The 7,039-nt window shown below is 36.0% G+C and overlaps 1 protein-coding gene across 1 annotated transcript in view; it reads right to left on the reverse strand.

The window, feature by feature from the left end:
* Nucleotides 1-3,409: 3,409 nt before the first annotated feature.
* FOXP2 (forkhead box P2) overlaps nt 3,410-7,039 on the reverse strand; it is a 671,719-nt gene continuing 668,089 nt past the window's right edge. Inside the window, exon 20 of the mRNA XM_040260147.1 lies at nt 3,410-7,039. This exon is cut by the window's right edge and continues 243 nt beyond it. The gene's annotated coding sequence lies outside the window, so the exon portion shown is untranslated.

Consider the following 7,039-nt stretch of genomic DNA (forward strand, 5'->3'; position numbering starts at 1 on the left):
TTATCCTTGTTCAACCCTTAGTCACTCAAGTCTGTTTACATGTACTGTTATTTAGAGTTATGTGATTGTTTTATGTAAGGTTTACACAATCCCTGAGTCCTAGAGCAGGCTCTCTTCCAACAGTTCTGTACCCCATTAGAAATTTAATCCTCACTGAAGGATGAAGAATTTTGTGAGATCCTTATAACATCATCTCATTTTTGGGAAGGGGAGGTGGGTGGAAAGAAGTTTAACTCTTGAATATAAATAACATGCTTGGGCAATAACATTAAGAGCCACAATGAAATCAAACTTCACATCCAGCATCTTCGCCTTGATCCTGCCCAGTTAGTTGACTTAAAAAACCCATGTCCCAGTGGAAGAAAAGTAAGAAGGTAGAAAGTTCTACTCTGAGAGCCTACCAAGCACAGAGATCAGTATTTACTAACCAGAATTTACCAAATGTAATAGTCTCACCAATGGCACTTTTCACTTAAACTATTTTAGCACCAAAGTTTCCAGTGTGGAATTACCTTCAGCTTCTAGATTCTATACACCAATAATGTTCTCGGGTTTTTGGCTAACAGTGTGAACACTTCTCATAGTTCATTGCCATTGAGGAACAAAACAAGGATTGGCAAATCTGAGGACCTTATGTCCTACCACCTTTACTTTTTTCAAGGCAGAAGTCACTAGCAGGTGATGGCACATTTACCTGAATTGAAGATATGGCTTTATTATCCATATTCAGGTATTTACTCCTAATGGGCTTCAATATCATGGCTTACCTGAGACTGGAGTTGTAGAAAATAAATTCTCTTTTGTTCAAGCCATAATTTCTGAAGTCGTGAGCATATAAAAGCTTTTTCCTCCTGATTTTGAATAGGTTTTTTAGAAATAAACCTGCCATGTCATTTAACTTGTTCTAAAAGGACTGAAGCCTCTTTTTAGATATCTGATCTCCATATGACCATCTCTCAAATTTTATGTATCATATGTGCTCTTACAGTGACCCAATGATGTTTCTAAATGCTGGAATAACAATTGTACTTCCAGAATATCCTTGTTAGAAAATTAGGAGAGTCATAATTATCTGCCCAAGATGGCACCTTCAGCAAAATGACTGACACATATATTATTCATTAATAACAGCTTTAAATTTATGCAGGGAAGAATATTAATGAAATATTTCCATTTTATGGTGGAGATTACTATACGGTTATTTCTAAAATGATGGGAAAAGGCAAGGGAAAGAAATATTGCCAGTACCAAAGAGAACTGATTTTGCTTCAGAATGAATATTAAATTGACATTCAATGGGAACATAGCCATGAGAACCAGGTTTCAGGAACTGGAGATAACCTAGATATGGGATTATTTCATGAGATTCACATAGCTTTTCATGGCTGATAGCGAAGCCAGTTTGATTTGTAAAATGATTTAATAAAATTTTTTGCAACTTTTTTCCTTTTCATTAACTTTGAGCTTATCTCTGCTACCAAAGAGGCCAAAACTAAATAAATGCATGGCATCTGTAGCAAGCTTTTGTTATTGTTCTAAGACTTTTAACATCTAGGACTAACGCCTCCAGATGAAATGTGTCTATTGAGGTTCTGTTGGTTCGGTTACTTATGGATTACCGTGCAGAGGTCCTTTCCCTGATGCAGGGCGTTGAGTAGAACATTTAAATGTCAGTGCAGAGTTCAAGTGCAAGGATTCTCTGCTTGGTGCTCATCTCAATTTTCCTGTTTTTCTTTCCCCCAAATATGCTTAATTTTTTGGCTTGCGGAGGATAGGTGAATATATAATCATAATAACTTTCTATTAGCAGAAATGTTATTTTTAAATTTTATAACTTCTCCTTTTTTCAGAGCATTTGATCAAAGAGGATTGGTAACTTCTAAATGTTGCATTTTCTATTAAGTGTTAGTCGCTCAGTTGTGTCTGACTCTTTGCGACTCTGTGAACTGTAGCCCATCAGGCCCCTCTGTCTATGGGGATTCTCCAGGCAAGAATACTGGAATGGGTTACCATGCCCTCGTCTAGGGGTTCTTTCTGACCCAGGGATCAAACCAGGGTCTCCTGCATTGCAGGTGGATTCTTTACCAGCTGAGCCACCAGGGAAGCCCAGTTTTATTAACTGCACTTTCTATAGTGTCATTTAAATATATTTAAAGGAGAAGTAAGAAGGAAGCCATATTCCTTCCCACCTATCACATGCCTCATGGCTCTAGGGCAATGGGCTGCCTCCAAAGAGAGGAAGATAATGGTGGCTTAGGGGCTCTCCCTCCCATAAGCTTCCCAGGTGCTGTTATAGGAACACGTAAGCTCCTCTTCACAGTCTCCCCAGATCCTCTTAAACTGAACACAAGAGAATTTGCAGGTGATTGAGAAGAGAATCATGTAACTAGTCAAGTTTCAAATGTCTGGTCAGAGTGGGAACACTGTTAAAAATTTCTTTTCCTTTCCTTTTCTTCTTTATGTTAACCTCTGCTCTGCATGGGAATGTAGTCTTAAGTTAACAAAATACATTGGGTTGGGACATTTCAATAATCAATAGTGAAAAATGAACCCTAAGGTTCAAAAAATTAATCTCATGGTCACATTTCTTTTAAAACAATTTTTATCCTGTGGAAAGCTCTTCAGTCAAGGTACTCTTTCATTGGGATGACAGACACTAGTAAATTATGCATAAAGTAAAAATATACTCAACACATAAATTTCTTTTTTTTCTGATTATGGGAGATTTAGGAATGCATGTTGAGGTTCAAGAAAAAGGCAAAGTTTCCTGCTGCAAAGGCCATAGCTTGCTTGTCTTGTCCACTTAGAAGGGTCTGGGTCTGATCCCTAGAGGCCTAAGAAGCTTCCCCTTAGAAAGCTACTTATACTTTCCTTGTACATTCTCCTGAATCAGGGCAGGATACCATGGGTGTGACTTGGAGGCAAAAAAGAACGGATAAAATGAAAAAGTTAAAAACAGGAAACTCATCATGGACACTCCCCTTTTTAATCTGGAATTTAAATGTCAAATTCTATTAGAGTAAAAACATGAGACCATGAGATGATTATGTGAGGAAGCCAATTTGAACCTGAAGATAGTTTTTAATGGAATGTATTTGACAAACAGACCGGTTTTTATTGATTGAACTTGAGTATGGTTTGGTTTATGAATCCTCAATTCCTAAGGACATGATTTAAACAATTTGTGGGATATGTGTACACAAATTTATGACTTGGTTCTGGCAAGGAAGATAGTCTCTCCGAAAGAATAAAATCCTAGGGGTTATAAATGGGTCCAAAAGTAACAGATTTTTTTATTTATACTTCAGAAATGTAATCAAGTGAATGAAATGGTTTATATACATTTTTACATCCAACAGCAGTGACACACTGTTCATACATGAATTCTATAGGAAAATGTACATCCTTCTTTTTTTCTAAGTAAGATTTGCCAAATGTTCATGGACAAAAAGCTTTCATTGCAAACTGAACTAGTGAAATGACAAGGGTAAGCCACGTTTCTTTCAATAGATTTATGGCATTAATAAAGCTACTGTTTGAATGCATGTTAATATTGTCATGTGTAGGATGAAGTCTCACAAATTCCCCAAAATGTGAATGATCAATTTGAAAACTTTACAAAATTGTCTAATAGATTTTGTGACTGAATCTGCCCAGGGATGTTAAAGTCCAGGATGGTTTATTTTAAGTGTACTTCTGTAGCTCTATTCCTAGCTGACTATTCTTCGATTCCCTAATCACAAAGAAATGCATTCTTATGAAGGTAAGCAGCTGTAGACACAGAATGCTGATGACATTTTCTCCATATCTGAGTTATCTAAAGAAAACCCAGTTAGTGGTAATTCTACCAAATACTTGTAACATTCACATGAAATTTTAATTGATTTTCAAACAGTACAACTGTGCCATGAATCCAACCACATAGAATATAAGCCTTAAGCCCACTAGGTTTAAGCAATTGTGACTTTGTAGACTAAAACTATGTAAAATAAAATCTGATAACTCCCTGGTGTTAGAGGTAGACAGTTTTCTTTCAAATCCTAGGTTTGGTCCTTTATTTTATTCAGCAGTGAAAGCCATGAATACAGAACAAATAACAGCTGTTACAATTCTCAACCATGACTTCTAACGTCAGAGAATTCAAAGTATGAACATAGTACACAGTAATGAAAAGTATCAAAAATTAGTTTACCTCAAAAAAGATAAATAAAACAGGTATATTCCACCAATACATAAACAGATGTTTGTGCTACAGTTAAAATTTGCTGTATACAAAAGATCATAGTCCCCATAATCAGCTTATGATAGAAGCAAGAATACATGAGCCATTTAAATTGTCAGACATTATGCTTTATAAGGTATGCACAGAAGTTCAAGCAATAAATACATACATTAGTTCAAAGCCTTACAATAGCTACGCAAAGCAGATGCAGAAAAGCAGATTTGCTATTACTAGCAAGCAATGATATAAGAGTAAAAATTCATGAAATGCATTAAAGCAACATTTTTCTTAGAAAAAGTCTGGTCATTTATGGGTCCACCAACATTTTTACATAATATGCACAATTATCAAAATACAGACCAAGCATTTCAGAAAACTCCAAAAAACCTAAAATCTATTTTCAAAGCAATTGCAGTTTTGGAGGTTTTTCTGGTATAATGTGCAAGCAGCTATTTTTTAAAATTGTATTCATATAAAACCCATGCAAAACTCTACAGGTATATGCATTCTGTGGCTGAGACTTCCTTTCAAAAGTTTGATAACTGAGGTATGCATACTTTAGCATTGTAGTCTTAGGCCACCCTCCTGATGGTACAGCTCTCAAGATTACTTTCAGTCCATCAAAGCCTTTGAACATGCACCTGAAAGACCCATTTTCCCTTCAGATAAGCCTTCCAGTAGGATCCTAGACTGAAAACCATCCTTCCCAATCCCAATCTTTCTTTTGATACCATATCGCAAACTTCCCATTCACTGATCATGACCCAAAGACAAACAGAATGAAAAGTAGCAGTTACTGTGACGTTCTCACGTTTCATGCAATCTGCCATAATTGTTCTAATTTTTTTTCTTTTTTTTTTCTTTTTTTTTCTTTTTTTTTTTCTTGCAGAGGTAGAAGCTTTCAGAAAGCCTTTTGGGTAAGTGGGAAAACCCTTTTGAAAGCCGTTATGTCCTTTTATTTGGTGTGATAGATGACTGGGTATTTCTCTAACTCTATTTGCTGACTTCAGCAAAGAATAAATGATGAGCTTAGTTTGCAAGGACCAGCTCCACCACATGGAACTGGTACATATGTTAAGCTCTAGCAGCCACCTTCTGTCGAAACTGTTTGTAAAGCAATAACCATCATCAGGTTATGAGGTCCCTTGGTTGGGGGAAAAAGTATTATCAAGACTTGGCACAGCACATGAAAAGCAACACGTAAAGTTTCTAGGTTTTAAGCAAACATTTGACTATGCTATTTTCAACTACACCATAATGCATTATCCTAGTTTGGGGGTTTGGAGTCATCGCGAAAACCAGCATTCCAACAATTTGGCCTGTGCAAGTCTTTGAAAGGGAGTGTATTGTTAGTGTTAATATCCCGTATCAGCAGAGGCAGAATTATATGTAACTTTGGTTTGACTGAAAATAAATACCATGGACTACAATTGCTATAATCTTTGCTTTCAGTGTAAAAACTCAGCTAGATCACTTTAAAATCAATATGAAATTAATTTTTGGCTTTACTAGACCTTTTATGTTTGGTTCCTACTTTTTTTTTTCATTATAACTTAAGACTATAAAAAATAGTACACAACAAAGATTCAGACCATACAAGACATCTTCTAACAACATGTATTCACCACCAAAAATAAGTGACTGGATGGGGAAAACAAAAACACAATGTCCTATATATATATCACAATATGCAATCTGCATTTGCAGCAAGTACATAATCGTTTTGGTCAGTGATCCACATTTGTTGCTTTCTAGCATGTCATAACTTCCACTGCAGATTTTGTCCTCACCTCTGTCTTTAATGAAAGCAAATCTTCATTGCATTTAGATGGACTTTTGGCCTCAGAAGATTACTCTGTGACTGAATTAGGTTTTTTAGTTGTGGTTTTTGTCATATTTGATTCTTGGTTTTTAGGGCTAAATGAAAAGATCCCAGAGGTCATCAGAAAACAGCAGGTAGTTCATGGAGAAGGTTCCTTTGTACTAATTGAAGTTACAGAAGGCTGACCAAAGCATGTGGCTGCTTCTGTCCTTGAGCTCTTGGCCATGGTTAGAGTTGGCTTTGGTTTGCAGCTGTAGCCTTTGACTGTGTTTGCAGGTAGACAAAGCTTTATCACAAGGAGGTAAAGAGTATAGTTGTAAGATCTATGCAGATATGCAAATGTTTCTATGGTGCTTGCACAGATAATGTTAGCTTAGGATTGCACTTTACATCTTAACACTAACAGCACAGACTGGAAGCCTAAGGTTTTAGATGGTTGCAACAGTCTAATTACTGTGTTTTGTAATAACTAACTTATGTCATTTACAGTTGGTGGCACCAACATAAAAAACTAATGTTCTGTTGTTTAAAATTCAGCTAGATACAAGCAGTGACACTAATTTCTGATACTACTCCTGTGCAAATTAAAAACAATAGCAACAAGTTGAACTTGACCAGCAATTGTTTCTAACATTACAACTACTGAATGCTGGAAAATTCACATTAATGAAACTAACACTATTTTTGGCAGTATATGAGGCGCATTTGCTTTCTACAGGATGTGTATCCTCATATTCAGTCATTTCATGAACCCTTAAGAGCCACATTTTTTTAAATGGGCAAAGCCATTATAGAAAGAACAGTTCTTTTTTTTTTTTTTTTCCCCAAGAAAATCAGTTTTTGTCTTTTTTTTTTCTTTTTTACTAAAAAAAAAAGAGACAGAGAAGGAGAGAAAGAGAGAGAATAAAACAAGCAATTTGCCTGTTGGTAGTGAATCCCAAAGGGCTGGCTTCATAAGTTCCTTTAAGGGCTGTCTCCTTTATCCATGCTTAATA

Source organism: Oryx dammah, unplaced genomic scaffold, assembly GCF_014754425.2.
Source record: "Oryx dammah isolate SB20612 unplaced genomic scaffold, SCBI_Odam_1.1 HiC_scaffold_18, whole genome shotgun sequence".
Lineage (NCBI taxonomy): Eukaryota > Metazoa > Chordata > Mammalia > Artiodactyla > Bovidae > Oryx > Oryx dammah.